At 42.7% G+C, this 17,493-nt stretch overlaps 1 protein-coding gene across 6 annotated transcripts in view; it reads right to left on the minus strand.

Moving 5' to 3' along the window:
• Positions 1 to 17,493, minus strand: part of GRIK1 (glutamate ionotropic receptor kainate type subunit 1) — a 353,375-nt gene that overhangs the window by 311,706 nt on the left and 24,176 nt on the right. The window lies entirely within an intron of this gene.

Genomic DNA, 17,493 nt, shown 5'->3' on the forward strand with positions numbered 1-17,493 from the left:
CAATTCCGAAGGACCCAGCTCTTCTGAGCATATGATGCACTGGAAACCCACTGAGCCACCCTCACCCTTAACCACCACACTACCTGCAACAGCTGCAGGTCTGGACTTATTCTTCCCACACACATCATGTTCTGAAAACTCGGCATGACCATTTAATGAACAGATTAGTAAACAACTGTGTGTGGCCAAATTGCAGACGTCCAGATGTTTGGTGACCGCGCTGACCAGTTGGATCATAATACAAGTACGATCATCTGCAGATCCGGGTGAAGACTCGTGAACACAGAGATGGGGTTCACAGATCAACCTGTATTTCTGCCATACACAATCTTACTGAATTCAGTAAGATCTAATTTAGATCCAGCATGACCTTTGGGAGCCCACGTGTGCTAGAATGGCTGGTTAATCCGACACACTGAAATTGCCCTGTATGTGGCCAGCTCAAAATATATCTTTTGTTAACTTGCACTAGATGGGTGAAAGCTAATTACTGATGGTTGCTGTGGTTCAGTGCAAATGTTGCACCTTAGAGCAAAATTGCAAATGGATTATTGGATGAAGCAATGATAGGCTACCCAGCCACAAGAAACCAGTGATATCACTGTAGCAAAAATATTGGTTCAGCTTCGATAATTGCTACTTCCACTATGCATAGCTGCAAACTGTCCCAATTTAGGCAGGAGAGTTCCAATATAAGGGGACTATTCCACTCAACACGTTTGTCCCAACTGCCAGTATGTCCTCACTCGCTATGATAATTAGCATCAGGCGTACCTGCCACCAGCTTGCGCATCAATTTAAGCAGGGGAGGGGGTGGTATGGGCAGCCTAGCACTTCTGAAGCGCCCCAGAAGGACGTGGCACGTCTCCATGTGCCATTACCACGTCCCCAAAGCGATGAGACCAGTGCCCTTATCTCAATTTCCAGGAAGCTAATGTTGGGTGGTATAGGTGGTGGAATGTGTATACAGCTACTAAATCAACATGTTTCCTAAGATAAGATTGAGACTATTAGGAAAGCATCTTGTCTACACACATGCCCACATTCTTCCTGTTTTTAACTGCAGGTGACTTATATATAACGGATTTACGGTTTACCGACCCTTTCACTAATGCCACGGGTGATCTTCCTAAAGATTTATAGTATTTTCCAAGGACAGCCAGGCTAAGATGTTTGTAGATAAGTATTTACAGCATGTTTCCTTCCAAAGGACATCACCTTCGCCCGAGAGCTAATTGGGAATAAATCCACTAAGAAATCAAATCAATAATCACAATAAATACTGTGCAAACACCAAATGAACTAGCGCCTAGTATAGCAATTATTTCTAGACTGCAGGGAGGGACAATTAACTCTTACTTCCAACCACATTCCAACAGCGTAAAGATGGAGCTCATTTCTTTTTGACAAAGGGCTGATGAAGAGTCACAAGCTGCGTTGATGAACAGGTCTAATCAAGTATTAATACCTCCTAAATGCGATGGAGCCGGTAGGATTGTTGCAGAGCGCTCAGCACTTCCTGCTCCTTGCACTATTTGGCTAATTGAAAGACGCTCCATCTATACATCTGCTGCATCATACATATACGTTTGAGATGGATATAACTAGAGATGGGCGGGTCCGGTTCTCCGAGAACCGAACCCACCCGAACTTTGGGTATCCGAGTACCGAGCTGAGCAGCTCGGTACTCTCCCGCCCATTCCGAATCCAAATCGAGGCCGAACGTCATTGTGACGTCGTCGGATCTCGGGGCTCGGTTCTCGCGATACTTCAACTTTATAAATACACGCCTCCACAGCAATCCATCGCCATTTGACAGAGGGAGAGAGCAGGGTGTAGTCATAGGCTAATTAGAGCAGGGACAGAGAATACAATATTGTTCTTGCAATTGCTCTAACCAAAATCGCTAGTGCAGAGAGGAGGATAGAGGTTTATTATTTTTTCTTCATATTTGGCACTCCCCAGCGCTTTTGGGGTGTCCCCCATAATTGTGCATAAATATTTCTGGCTGTCAAAAGTCATATCTGTCAGCAGTATCTACTAAATAATTTTTAGCACTCCTCAGTGCTTTTGGGGTGTCCTCCCTAATTGTGCATTAATATTTCTGGCTGTCAAAAGTCATATCTGTCAGCAGTATCTACTAAATAATTTTTAGCACTCCTCAGTGCTTTTGGGGTGTCCTCCCTAATTGTGCATTAATATTTCTGGCTGTCAAAAGTCATATCTGTCAGCAGTATCTACTAAATAATTTTTAGCACTCCTCAGTGCTTTTGGGGTGTCCTCCCTAATTGTGCATTAATATTTCTGGCTGTCAAAAGTCATATCTGTCAGCAGTATCTACTAAATAATTTTTAGCACTCCTCAGTGCTTTTGGGGTGTCCTCCCTAATTGTGCATTAATATTTCTGGCTGTCAAAAGTCATATCTGTCAGCAGTATCTACTAAATAATTTTTAGCACTCCTCAGTGCTTTTGGGGTGTCCTCCCTAATTGTGCATTAATATTTCTGGCTGTCAAAAGTCATATCTGTCAGCAGTATCTACCAAATAATTTTTAGCACTCCTCAGTGCTTTTGGGGTGTCCTCCCTAATTGTGCATTAATATTTCTGGCTGTCAAAAGTCATTTCTGTCAGCAGTATCTACTAAATAATTTTTAGCACTCCTCAGTGCTTTTGGGGTGTCCTCCCTAATTGTGCATTAATATTTCTGGCTGTCAAAAGTCATATCTGTCAGCAGTATCTACTAAATGATTTTTAGCACTCCTCAGTGCTTTTGGGGTGTCCTCCCTAATTGTGCATTAATATTTCTGGCTGTCAAAAGTCATATCTGTCAGCAGTATCTACTAAATAATTTTTAGCACTCCTCAGTGCTTTTGGGGTGTCCTCCCTAATTGTGCATTAATATTTCTGGCTGTCAAAAGTCATATCTGTCAGCAGTATCTACCAAATAATTTTTAGCACTCCTCAGTGCTTTTGGGGTGTCCTCCCTAATTGTGCATTAATATTTCTGGCTGTCAAAAGTCATTTCTGTCAGCAGTATCTACTAAATAATTTTTTGCACTCCTCAGTGCTTTTGGGGTGTCCTCCCTAATTGTGCATTAATATTTCTGGCTGTCAAAAGTCATATCTGTCAGCAGTATCTACTAAATAATTTTTAGCACTCCTCAGTGCTTTTGGGGTGTCCTCCCTAATTGTGCATTAATATTTCTGGCTGTCAAAAGTCATATCTGTCAGCAGTATCTACTAAATAATTTTTAGCACTCCTTAGTGCTTTTGGGGTGTCCTCCCTAATTGTGCATTAATATTTCTGGCTGTCAAAAGTCATATCTGTCAGCAGTATCTACTAAATAATTTTTAGCACTCCTCAGTGCTTTGGGGTGTCCTCCATAATTGTGCATTAATATTTCTGGCTGTCAAAAGTCATATCTGTCAGCAGTATCTACTAAATAATTTTTAGCACTCCTTAGTGCTTTTGGGGTGTCCTCCCTAATTGTGCATTAATATTTCTGGCTGTCAAAAGTCATATCTGTCAGCAGTATCTACTAAATAATTTTTAGCACTCCTCAGTGCTTTTGGGGTGTCCTCCCTAATTGTGCATTAATATTTCTGGCTGTCAAAAGTCATATCTGTCAGCAGTATCTACCAAATAATTTTTAGCACTCCCCAGTGGTTTGCGCTCAGAATGGATTCAAAGCAGTCCACATATGATCTGAATGAGCAACCAGGTTCTGTCACCAGTCCTGATGTTAGTGTTCCCAGTACGTCATCTGGCCAAGGCGATGTCAAACAACAGAGTGTTTTCAAATTAGTGCAAAAAACAAAAAACAAAAAAAAATTGACTGTATTGAAGCGAAAAAGAAGTGTAACTGAGCAAAAGTTAAGTGACGATAAAAAAAAAATTGCAAGCATGCCATTCTACACACGCAATGGCAAAGAGAGAATGAGGCCTTCACCTTTGGCTATTAGTGGCAGATCCCAAAAATTTACCCAGCCTACAATTGGTGCACAACTACTGTTACGCGTCAAAGCCGAGCTGCAAGATAACAGTGAGGCATTACAGGAGAATATTTGCTCTGATTCACAAATGACAACAATCCCTGTGGAGAGTCCATCCAACAGTGGGATGTCTAATCGTGAGCATTCTGCTGATGTGTGCCTTAATAGCCCGAGTGTAGCCGGTGATACCCAAATTGAGGATGCCACTTTGGAATTAGAAGAGGATGAGGGGGAGATTTGTGTAGGCGACGAGGGCGCTAATGATGATGATAATGATTATGATGCAGACAGATACCAAATTGCCTTTCTCAATTTCTATTTATATTCTAGATTATATAACGGCTGAATAGGTTTCTATTTTACTCCTAGTGGAGAGAGGATCTGATGCAGACAGATACCAAACTGCCTTTGTCCATTTCAATTTATATTGTACAGTATATAACGGCTGAATTTATTAGTATTTTATACAAGTGGAGGGGGGCCTAGAGAGACAGAAACCAAACTGGCTTTCTCCATGTCAATTAATATTGTACAGTCTATAATGGCTGAATTTTTTGGTATTTTATACAAGTGGAGGGGGCCTTGAGAGACAGAAACCAAACTGGCTTTTTCCATTTCTTTACATATTTAACTATAAGTGTAGGGTGTAATATACATTCAAAGACGATGGCTGCATTGCCAATATGCATAGATGGAGAGAAAGACAATCTGTTTTGTGTGTAGAATAAATGAAGGCCTACCAACGAAGAATTAAACTGTTTTTTTGGATGATTTATTACCTCAACAATTAGATTACTTGTCTCTAAAACAGTTGGAGCACTAAATTGGGTTAATTTAGGCCCAAAAACATGGATTTTCACAAAAAAAAGCAAAACAAAACCAAACAAAACCAAAACCAAAACCAAAACACGCAATGGCGGTTTTGCAAAACCAAAACACGACGGTAATCCAGATCCAAAACCGAATCCAAAACCAAAATACGGGGGTCAGTGACCATCTCTAGATATAACTAAAGTAGGCAATCAACTTATTTGCGCTGTGTATTTGTAGTATATGTATGTATGTATATGTGTATAAGTTGCCACACAATTTCAATAGCGCAATTCATATATGAGAAACAAGTTGGGAATAGCAGCAGGCTTTGCACATTAAAATACAGAAGATATAGATCCCTGTACCAAAAAGCTTGCAATCTGTTTTATTGGTCATATTTTACCAAATGCCTAAAATAAATGTTTTATAGAACAAAACGTTCCTTCTTTTTTCAATGCATCTTCCTTCCTCATTAAGGTATTTATAATCTTTGGTCTCAGATTGTGGTTGATTCTGCTCCCTTGTAACGTAGGAATGGATGGAATGCCCTAGGGGGTGGGATGGGGGGGAAGTTTCGGGAGAGAGAGGAATGGAAATAGAGGAGTTCCGAGTGGAATCAAGTTTGAAATAGGAACAAGAGAGGAGATGGGATCACGCTGAGCTATATCCGGGTGCCTGCCCTAAGGGAGTCACCAGGTACATAGGCAAACCAAGGGGGGGGGGGGGGGTTCTAGTGCCTGGAAACCCCCTCCAAGTCTGGGGCACTGTATAATTGAGGTGGCTTGACCCTGCGCCAGCTTCACACGGCTCTGCTCGAAAAGAGAGAGCTGCATGCACCTAACAGTAGTTCACACAGCATTGCCCATGTATATTATGGGGATAGGGAGAGTTGGAGAGCAGCCAAGTACTGTCTAAAATTATAGCAACGCCCCCATGTATGTTGGTCACGCCCACTTGCAGGGTGGTGTGGAAACCCCCCTCTACAAATCCTGCGTTTGCCCCTGAGGTAGGTGTCATTATCATCATCATCACCAACAGCTATTTTTACATAGCGCTACTAATTCCGCAGCAGAGAACTCATTCACATAAGTCCCTGCTCCAATGGCGCTTACAGTCTAAATTCCCTAACATACCACACACAGACAGAGAGAGAGGGAGAGAGAGACTAAGGTCAATTTGAAAGCAGCCAATTAACCTACTAGTACATTTTTGGAATGTGGGAGGAAACCGGAGCACCCGGAGGAAACCCACGCGAACATGGGGAGAACATGCAAACTTCATACAGATAAGGCCATGGTCGGAAATTTAACTCATGACCCCAGTGCTGTGAGGCAGAAGTGCTAACCACTGAGCCACCATGCTGTCATGGAGAAGATAGTCAAGGAAACAGGACTTAAAATGTGTTTCCTTTAGATTCTGCTATCTTGTCAGTGACAGACCAAGGACATTTTTGATGTGTGGTCCTTGTTATCATGTCTTTGTGAATAGAAGATGTGTTCTCTTTTCTTTGGGATCAATAAGAACTTAAGAACAGAAGTTCCACACAGTCAGTACAAGTGCAGATCAGCATAAGACAAACATTTCTTCATAGACTCAGTAGAGCATTAAGAACGTTGTAATTTGGGTAGCTACTGGCAACTGATCATTTTTATTACTTGCTTTACTTCTATTAAGGTCAATAATAATAACAAGAGTAATAAACATGTCTGGGAGTTAATATAAAACCGGCGATGTTAGTAGTGTAATGTGATACATTGTATAAATACATCATTATTCCTGAGTAGTTTCTAATCAAAAGATTCAGATAAGCACAATGTGTAAGAGTTTATATTTTCTTTTCTTATGAATATAAATAAAACGTATAAAGTCAGTACCTATATATTTTATAGATTGCTCCTTCTCACTTAGTTGGCCGCTCACAGCTCAAGTCATCTGTCTTGTAGCCCAATTATTCACCCTGAAATTTTGGAAATATCCCCAGTAGTTCCTGCTGGCCGTCAAGCTGCCCCAGCGACATTCGGAGCCATTAATACACAGCTATAGGTGAATGGGCACAAGCAGAAGTTCAGCCTGGGCTCATTGAAGGAACTATGCTATCTTCTATGGAGGAGTATTCTTAAATAGGTGTCTGTATATTGTAAATTAAGTTCTGTATGTTCTTCTGGTTTAGGAGGGACAGTCTGAATTTTAGGCCACTGTCCGACCATCATCATTTATTAATATAGCACCACTGATTCCGCAGCGTTGTACAGAGAACTCACTCACATCAGTCCCTGCCCCATTGGAGCTTACAGTCTAAATTCCCTAACATACACACACACAGACAGACAGGGACATACAGACAGACAGACTAGGGTCAATTTTGATAGCAGCCAATTAACCTACTAGTATGTTTTTGGAGTGTGGGAGGAAACCGGAGCACCCGGAGGAAACCTAAGCAAACACAGGGAGAACATACAAACTCCACACAGATAAGGCCATGGTCGGGAATTGAACTCATGACCCCAGCGCTGTGAGGCTGAAGTGCTAACCACTGAGCCACTGTGCTGACCATCAGGACTTTTGTCCTGATTGGCACTGTTGGGAGAAGTGTCCCGCTCTCTGTGCTTTTCAATGCTCATAGAGCCATGGGTATGGGTATGTGAGTGGACCCTTTTGGCTTCAAACCCCATGTGAACCCCATGTTCCCTTATGTCTGTGGTCAGAGGAGGCAGTGACGACACATATTCTTTTAGACGCTGCCTGGTTAATCTACCTGTGTTGAATGCAAGACAATGCAAGTGAATGTCCCCTATTGATGCCCCATGCAAGTGCAAGTATTGGTTACCACTATATATCAAATACAATCGACCTTCTGTGTCATTGGTGTCATCTAGACTTGTTGCTTAGGAGGGCCAGTTTACGAACCAATCCCATCTTTGCTGATGACATGACCTGGTAGGTCCCATAGCTAGGCTCAGCCCTTCCATCCGGACCCGCCCACCTGTCACTCAGAATCCCTTTAATTGCTGAGAACATATATTATACTTTCTCAGAAGTGAAGGGGATTTCAGAGCAACTCACTCTGAAATCCGGGTACAAGGAGCAGAACTTTTGGGAGAGGCCGTCCCAATCGCCTCCCAACATTGGACGAGGACCATAAGAGTAACCACTTTTCTTTAGCAATAGACAGGTATCTCAGGAAGTTGAAATATACTGTGACCTCTTTCCATCTTAAGTGTCAGTTTTCCTATAACCGTCAATGCCTGATAAATGTTTTTGTTGCAAATTAATAATCAATTTGGAAGTGGAAACCAGGAAAAGATGCTGATATAACAGAACAGCGGTTCCAGGATAACAGAAGCAACACAGTAAGAATACCAAATGTGATCCTTTCAGTGCCAGAACCTTGCTGCGATGGGGCTTTACAAACTGTTGCTTCCATTAAATCTGTTCTGAAATAACAATACAATATTTTGTTATGTATTTTGTTAAATATAAATGTGCACCAACCCCTGCCAGAAATCACATTAAATTTAGGGGTCATTATATATGCTAAAACTTAATAGCATAAAATATAACTTCATAACTGTGAATGAATGAAGCAGCTCCAGCATCTGCAGGCTGCCTCTGTGAAGCAATAATTAACTCTTACCATTCCAGACAAATATGCCCAGGGACACTGACCCACCCCAACGATAAAATATTAATAAATTGTGCTGATGAAATAATGATACTTTTCCCTGTGAAAGAAGGTTTTTCATTAATAGACCCCTATATGTCCTATAAACAACAACAAGAATAATGGGGTTTCCGGACTCTACATGAAGATGGATTGTCTCACCAATTTGACCCAAGTGGATACCCAGCTGCTAACGTGTTAGACATCTGAGTCTCCTAACCTGTTGGAATCTAGAAATGAGATCTCTTTACAATATACACAACATGACACATCTTGAGAGCTGCATTATGGCAGCACAGATGTCACTAGGAATGTCTGCACCACTGAGATGTGGTTTTGTAATCCCCCCGACCATGCAAAATGTTTCTGCCATATCCCATTTTCATAGTCACCCCCCCCACCCCCCTTTTCACTATATTATATCACCAAGACTATATCACCTTAGTACTAATGTGATGCTTTTTTTTGTGCATGCAGAAAAAGAAGGATAGAGATTTACACCTTCATTGCAGAATCACTTTGCCAGCTCCTTTGTCAGCGACTTAGCAATGTTTTAATTATTACGTCTCTTTTTTAAATCAACCCCCTCATCCAGCTGTTTTGTTTTATTACACTGTGATATTGTGTACACTGTGCAACTTGTCCCGCCGGCGCCCTGGGTCAGTCCACCTACTGTCCCTGCTCCACCTTGTGTTACATCACTGGCTTAACTTCCCCCTTAGGATTGTGATTTAAAGGGAGAGACACCATACCTAAAGAGTTCTTGTCACATGCTCGGACCGTCCCCAGATTAACTCTCAAACCGGTTTAAAAAATCAATAAAGAAATTTGAAAACTCGCCCAATCTGTTTCAGACATATCTGGATCGAAAATGATCAATCCTGTCCATGCGTGATACAGCTGGATCTTTCATTTTTTTTCTCTCTAATTGGCCTGGCTTACCCTTCACTCCCAACTGTTTTCATTTGTTGTTTACTGGACCCAAATGTTTCTCCACTTCCCACAGTATCTATCTTCTATCGTCTGTGTCAGGATTTCCCAGGTATGACCACGGAGAGGAGATAAGTGGTTATAATAAGTTTATTAATAAACAGAGATGACAAGGTAACTCATGAGACAGTTCAAAGTGCAGATGAGAAACAGGTAACTGCAATAGTAGATTTCAACAGGCAGCATAGAACTACAAGTACCAGGTATAATGGTTAAAGATGCAGGAGTCCAGGACACAGGTAACAGCAAATAGTGGATTTCAACAGGCAGCGTAGAACTACAAGTACCAGGTATAATGGTTGAAGATGCAGGAGTCCAGGACACAGGTAACAGCAAATAGTGGATTTCAACAGGCAGCGTAAGACTACAAGTACCAGGTATAATGGTTGAAGATGCAGGAGTCCAGGACACAGGTAACAGCAAATAGTAGAATTCAACGAAGAAATATGCAGGAGTCCAGATAGCAGATAGAAGCTGAGCACAGGGAATGCTCCTCAGAATGACCTGGTGATCTGACCCAGACTGTTTGAAGCAGGCAGGTATAAATAGGCCTCATGCAGCTGAAACCACTCCCAGTGATCAAGGAGAATAATCAAGTAGCACAGTGGCCCCTTTGGTGGGCAGTGGTACTACAAGTGGAAGCATAACAAATCCAATAGAGTCACTGCAGACAGCAGCTGCAGAGTGCAAGTCGTGACAGTACCCCCTCCTTAAAGGGCGGATTCCAGACGCCCAAATACTAGAAATGGTCAGAAAAGTCAGAGTCATAGTCCAGAATTGGGCATGTATTTGAGAAGTCTTCATGCAAGGACGGAAAGGGTATAGAAACCACGCCACAAGGGAGTTGAGATCCAGGAGAATCTTTCTTCTTCTTCTTCCTCTTCACTCTCTTTTTATGGTTTTTAGAGTGTTGCTGGAAATGGAGTGAAGAAAACGATAATCTCAAAGTGGGAGTAGCTGGAGATAGAACATGTGGCATAGATGAAGCACTGGGAGTGAGAATAGCAGGTGCTGGTGTAAATTCTTTGATCACGGCCTCAGTAAAAAGTTGTAAATCAGACAGAATGGGATCTTGAATTTCAATTAAGGGCTCTGCCCATTCCAGAGCTTCCCCTGTAAAGTTGGCCAACATGTAAAACACTTGCTTTCGTTGAGTATCAAGGAGGTTGGATACAGAGGGAAAATAGGATATACAGAATTTAATAAGAGCACGAAATTGCTGAATATCCCCATTGAAGGTAGGTGGTTGGAAGACTTGAACAGAAGATGAATTCGAATTAGCATGAGACTCGGCCAGTTCGGGTTGAACATACATCCCTAGGGACTTGTGTAGGACCCCCTTGGCAGAAGACAATCCATACTGGGCAGATGACTTGGCAGGGCGCCCGGATTGGGCGGCAGACTTGGGAGCAGGCCCGGACTGGGCGGCAGGCCTGGCAGGGACAGCACTTTGAGAAGCCTGAGGGCAGACAGCACTTTGAGAAGCCTGAGGGCAGACAGCACTTTGAGAAGCCTGAGGGCAGACAGCACTTTGAGAAGCCTGAGGGCAGACAGCACTTTGAGAAGCCTGAGGGCAGACAGCACTTTGAGAAGCCTGAGGGCAGACAGCACTTTGAGAAGCCTGAGGGCAGACAGCACTTTGAGAAGCCTGAGGGCAGACAGCACTTTGAGAAGCCTGAGGGCAGACAGCACCAAGTGGGAACTCGGGCTGAACCGCATGGACTGGCAACTCGGGCTGGACCGCATGGACTGGCAACTCGGGCTGGACCGCATGGACTGGCAACTCGGGCTGGACCGCATGGACTGGCAACTCGGGCTGGACCGCATGGACTGGCAACTCGGGCTGGACCGCATGGACTGGCAACTCGGGCTGGGCCGCATGGACTGGCAACTCGGGCTGGGCCGCATGGACTGGCAACTCGGGCTGGGCCGCATGGACTGGCAACTCGGGCTGGACCGCATGGACTGGCAACTCTGGAGCGGCCTGGAGGGACAGGACCCCCTCTGGAGCGGACTGTAAGGTCAGCGCCCCCTCTGGAGCGGACTGGAAGGGCAGCGCCCCCTCTGGAGCGGACTGGAAGGGCAGCGCCCCCTCTGGAGCGGACTGGAAGGGCAGCGCCCCCTCTGGAGCAGACTGGAAGGGCAGCGCCCCCTCTGGAGCAGACTGGAAGGGCAGCGCCCCCTCTGGAGCAGACTGGAAGGGCAGCGCCCCCTCTGGAGCAGACTGGAAGGGCAGCGCCCCCTCTGGAGCAGACTGGAAGGGCAGCGCCCCCTCTGGAGCAGACTGGAAGGGCAGCGCCCCCTCTGGAGCAGACTGGAAGGGCAGCGCCCCCTCTGGAGCAGACTGGAAGGGCAGCGCCCCCTCTGGAGAAGACTGGAAGGGCAGCGCCCCCTCTGGAGCAGACGGGAAGGGCAGCGCCCCCTCTGGAGCAGACGGGAAGGGCAGCGCCCCCTCTGGAGCAGACGGGAAGGGCAGCGCCCCCTCTGGAGCAGACGGGAAGGGCAGCGCCCCCTCTGGAGCAGACGGGAAGGGCAGCGCCCCCTCTGGAGAAGACTGGAGGGGCAGCGCCCCCTCTGGAGAAGACTGGAAGGGCAGCGCCTCCTCTGGAGAAGTCTTTAAGGGCAGCGCCTCCTCTGGAGAAGTCTTTAAGGGCAGCGCCCCCTCTGGAGAAGTCTTTAAGGGCAGCGCCCCCTCTGGAGAAGTCTTTAAGGGCAGCGCCCCCTCTGGAGAAGTCTTTAAGGGCAGCGCCCCCTCTGGAGAAGTCTTTAAGGGCAGCGCCCCCTCTGGAGAAGTCTTTAAGGGCAGCGCCCCCTCTGGAGCAGACTTTAAGGGCAGCGCCCCCTCTGGAGCAGACTTTAAGGGCAGCGCCCCCTCTGGAGCAGACTTTAAGGGCAGCGCCCCCTCTGGAGCAGACTTTAAGGGCAGCGCCCCCTCTGGAGCAGACTTTAAGGGCAGCGCCCCCTCTGGGTTGAACTGGGGAACCTGGGTTCTCATGGGAGCAGATAACATGTCTGGAATGAAGACAGAAGCTTGTAATTTAGAGCTGGAGATAGAGGTTGAAGATGGTCGGAGTCTACGGAGCGGGCAATCCTGTAAAAAATGTACATCACTGGCACAGTAAAGACACAGTTTGTAGGTCATCCTGCGCCATCGCTCCTCTTCGGTCAGGTGAGGGCGTGGAGCACCTGAAAACCTGGAATTTGTTACAGGAATATTGGGAGGTACTGCTTGCAGAGAGTCAAAGGCAGACAAATTTGGTAATGAAATGTTAGCAGCATAGTTAGACTCCTTACAGCAGGATGTATTAGGGGTGGAAACTGGAAGTTGCTTAAGCACTTGGTTCAGCAAGGAAGATACTTGCGCTATTTGAGTGCGAAGTTGAAGAATGTCCACTTGGAGCAACTGGAACAGGGAATTTTCTGAGGAAATAGCAGCCATGGTCTTAATGTTGAAAACGGAGTAAGTCACTTCCCTGGAAATCCTTTCCAAAAGAGATGAAAGCCGTGCAGCAGCAGGCTTGGTTTTATGGCCAGATCATACTGTCAGGATTTCCCAGGTATGACCACGGAGAGGAGATAAGTGGTTATAATAAGTTTATTAATAAACAGAGATGACAAGGTAACTCATGAGACAGTTCAAAGTGCAGATGAGAAACAGGTAACTGCAATAGTAGATTTCAACAGGCAGCATAGAACTACAAGTACCAGGTATAATGGTTAAAGATGCAGGAGTCCAGGACACAGGTAACAGCAAATAGTGGATTTCAACAGGCAGCGTAGAACTACAAGTACCAGGTATAATGGTTGAAGATGCAGGAGTCCAGGACACAGGTAACAGCAAATAGTGGATTTCAACAGGCAGCGTAGGACTACAAGTACCAGGTATAATGGTTGAAGATGCAGGAGTCCAGGACACAGGTAACAGCAAATAGTAGAATTCAACGAAGAAATATGCAGGAGTCCAGATAGCAGATAGAAGCTGAGCACAGGGAATGCTCCTCAGAATGACCTGATGATCTGGCCCAGACTGTTTGAAGCAGGCAGGTATAAATAGGCCTCATGCAGCTGAAACCACTCCCAGTGATCAAGGAGAATAATCAAGTAGCACAGTGGCCCCTTTGGTGGGCAGTGGTACTACAAGTGGAAGCATAACAAATCCAATAGAGTCACTGCAGACAGCAGCTGCAGAGTGCAAGTCGTGACAGTCTGCTATTTCAAAATCTGTACGACTTAAAATAAGAGCATCCCAATGTGGTGAGCTTAATTCGTGCCTGCGCTTCCTTACTGTACTACTCCTGCACGCTAATGCCCCCTACTGCCTCTGCAAACACAAGTGGCTGTAAGTGCAAGAGACACATAACTCCGATACGGATGGAAGTAGTCCACATGAACAGTTTTTCATTTTTGCCCATCTTTACATATCTCGATTTACTTACACGCCACTTTAAGTTAGGTCCATAGTGCCTACCAGTAGTGGCACAACTACCATTGGTGAATTGGGAACATGTTTGTTTGTAAATGCAAATTGCGTTCACTTTTAATTAATCCAACAAATAGTTTTGCTAAATTTTGACGTCTGCTATTTACGTAAATTTTACAATCTAACATTAAGACGTTTACATACATAAATTTGCTTCAAAAATATTTTTTAATAAGGAAAATAAACTCATCTTGTTCCTTTTATTATCATTTTGCTATGATTGCAAGAAATGAAAACAGCAAAAGCTTATACTGTGTTTCTTTGTGAGTTGTGAATAAGTCACAGTTGCTTTTAGTTGCTAATAAAATATATTTTATGTTACATTGTAGAATGTCTGTTGAGGTGTATAAGAAATGAAGTTAAATGTATCCATTTACGCTAACCATAATACTCCTTGCAACCACAAAAATTTAGCATACCAAGACAAGACTGAAATGAAGTTTGGAATTCTTACATTATCAGTAATAACAAGTGGGGAAATCGAAAAAAAAGTTCTCTTAAAAGGTTTTGAACATGTATATATAAAGGTAACACTTACAAACGTATATTCTAAATCTAAAGACTATGGGCCTGATTCATTAAGGATCTTAAATGAAGGTATCTTATTTCAGTCTCCTGGACAAAACCATGTTACAATGCAAGGGGTGCAAATGAGTTTTCTGTTTTGCACATAAGTTAAATACTGCCTGTTTTTTCATGTAGCACACAAATATCAGCTTTAAATTTCAGTGTACAAATAAGCTATCAAGTATTTGTGTGCTACATGAAAAAACAGTCAGTATTTAACTTATGTGCAAAACATAATACTATTTTGCACCCCTTGCATTGTAACATGGTTTTGTCCAGGAGACTGAAATAAGAAGTTTCTTAAGTGAAGATCCTTAATGAATAAGGCCCTATTTCTTTAAATATGTAATAACAGATTTGTGAATTAATTTGCTTAACAGAGATTAATTGGGCAATACTCCAAAAACATACTAGTAGGTTTATTGGCTGCTATCAAAATTGACCCTAGTCCGTCTGTGTGTGTGTGTGTGTGTGTTAGGGAATTTAGACTGTAAGCTCCATTGGGGCAGGGACAGATGTGAGTAAGTTCTCTGTACAGCGCTACGGAACTAGTGGCGCTATATAAATAAATGATGAAGAAGATGATGAATATTGCAAATTGTCCATGGAACAGGTGAATCATTCATCTCTTTATATGACATAATTTTCAGTAAAAGACAAGAAACTAAAAGAACTTCGGAGCAAAAATCATACCATCAGGCTACACCCCTATACATTATACTGTAACCTTCACTGAGTTCAGAGGAAATAAGAGGTCTGATTGATACCACAATGCTCCCTCATGTTCCTTTAAATAAACAAGCAGGAGTTGGTTGAGCTAAAATGTTCTAGTCTTCTTTCATCATTATAATGCTCTGATTGGCTGCAGGCTGTCCTAGTCCCACCCACTTCATGTCTTGCTCCTCTGTGACTTCCCAGTTTTGAAGAATGATTACAATAGGTGCACTCATCTCTGTCACATGTGCCTAACTATCTAAGTAAAGAGCAAATATATTGTTTGTATGAGCTAAAGTGTCCTTTTTTCAATGACTGTTATGCATTCCATAAGGAAAGACCTTCATGTTTGCCAAAAGTCCCAATTTTCCTGGGGTTGGGGTGTGTTCTGTCGATAATGGGGTGGGGTGTGGTTTTGGTGGACCCAGGCTTGATTTGGGAAGATTGAAGATGTGGCCTATTTTGTGTCAAATGTACAATGTTGGCAGATTTGCACTTTCACTGTGACACCAGTAGTTCGGGTCGGCTAATTGATTGAATATATTGGCTGCTTCAGTCATTACGTATCTTTTTTTGAATATTGTGTTTCTTTACACCACAGTTGCTGCATCATAGTCAAAATTAAAAAAAAAATAAAAATGAATGAACAGCAATCACATGTGCTGCATTTTACCCATAAGGCTACAGAAAAAGTACTGATTTCTATCTTTTTATTAATAAATTTTTTTTTTGTATAATACACCCAAACAACATTACAGAGCATTTTAATATACAGTGCTCAACTAGAGACGTTTTTAAAACCTGATCCATTCACTTTAAGCAAATTAAGACAGAAAAGGAAGGCACAGATATTAAAAATAAACAAATAAATAAATACAATAAAAATTTGAATATTTGAATGTTAATGACAAATAATTAAAATATGTTTGCATTTTAAACTATTGTGTCTCTTCCTCCTACTTTTGCCAGTGGGACATAAACATAAAGGGTCTGATTCATTAAGGAATGTAAGGCAAAACAATGAGTATGTTTTCTCCTGGACAAAACCATGTTACAATGTAAGGGGTGCAAATTAGTTTATTATTTTGAACATAAGTTAAGTACTTGCTGTTTTTTCATGTAGCACACAAATATTTGATAGCTTTATTTGTACACTAAAATTTAAAGTTGATCTAGAACATGACCTACCACAACTATAAATCTGTCATCACATTTTAAATTTTCCACCCCCCTCCAATGCCACATGGTTTTGCCAAGGTGCAAAGTTACTCATTTTGTTTGCTTTACTTTTCTTAATAAATCAGGCTCAAAATGTATAAATACATATATAGAAGGAAGAGGAGTGAGTATTTCCCTCCTCTATGCTTTATCAGTGCTGAAATCCTCTCACGTTTTCTATTCATTCTCAGGCTTTGCCTCGCTGACAGACGAAGCCTAAAGTGGAAAGGAAGACTTTCTATGAAGTGAATCTTGTTTCCATGGAGCAGACTTTCTCATAAAATACAGAAGGGGAACAATACAGAGGAGAACAGACTGTGGTTTTATCAGCTGTTTCCATTTGATTAATATTCTAAATTTAAACTCAAATTTTAATATGCTCAATTTCTTCAATGTTGACATTTTTGTACTACAAAAAATAAAAATAAAAATTCGCCTTTTTTTAAAACATTAGTTAGTCTTTGTGCCACAATACCTGCAGCATGGTAAAAAAAAAGAAGCAAGTCATAAGTAATGTATTTCACACATAAGGCTGCAGAAACAAAAGTGATTATTTGTATCCGTCTCTATTTTCTTTAAGCATTTCCTATGTAATGTGTAAGCAAATGAGAGAGAACAGATAGAAACGTATCTAATGTAATATGGGATATGTTTTATTTATAAACATATTCAAACACAATAAAGAAATAGATGTGGGAGTAGAGAAATGCAAAGTAGAAAAAGAGATGAAATCAATATATTCTGAGAGATTTTAAATCTCCCTAGTGGCTTTCAGTTGAAGTCATTTGTGTTCAGAAAGGCCCATTATTGAACCTGGTGCGAGCTGAAGATGATCACTATCGGCCACTATGCGCGGTCATCATCTAACCACTCGCACTGGCCACAATAGACATGGGGGTATATTTACTAAACTGCGGGTTTGAAAAAGTGGAGATGTTGCCTATAGTAACCAATCAGATTCTAGCTGTCATTTTGTAGAATGCACTAAGTAAATGATAACTAGAATCTGATTGGTTGCCATAGGCAAAATCTCCATTTTTTAAAACCCGCAGTTTAG

This window comes from Mixophyes fleayi, chromosome 2 (genome assembly GCF_038048845.1).
Source record: "Mixophyes fleayi isolate aMixFle1 chromosome 2, aMixFle1.hap1, whole genome shotgun sequence".
Classification (NCBI taxonomy): domain Eukaryota; kingdom Metazoa; phylum Chordata; class Amphibia; order Anura; family Limnodynastidae; genus Mixophyes; species Mixophyes fleayi.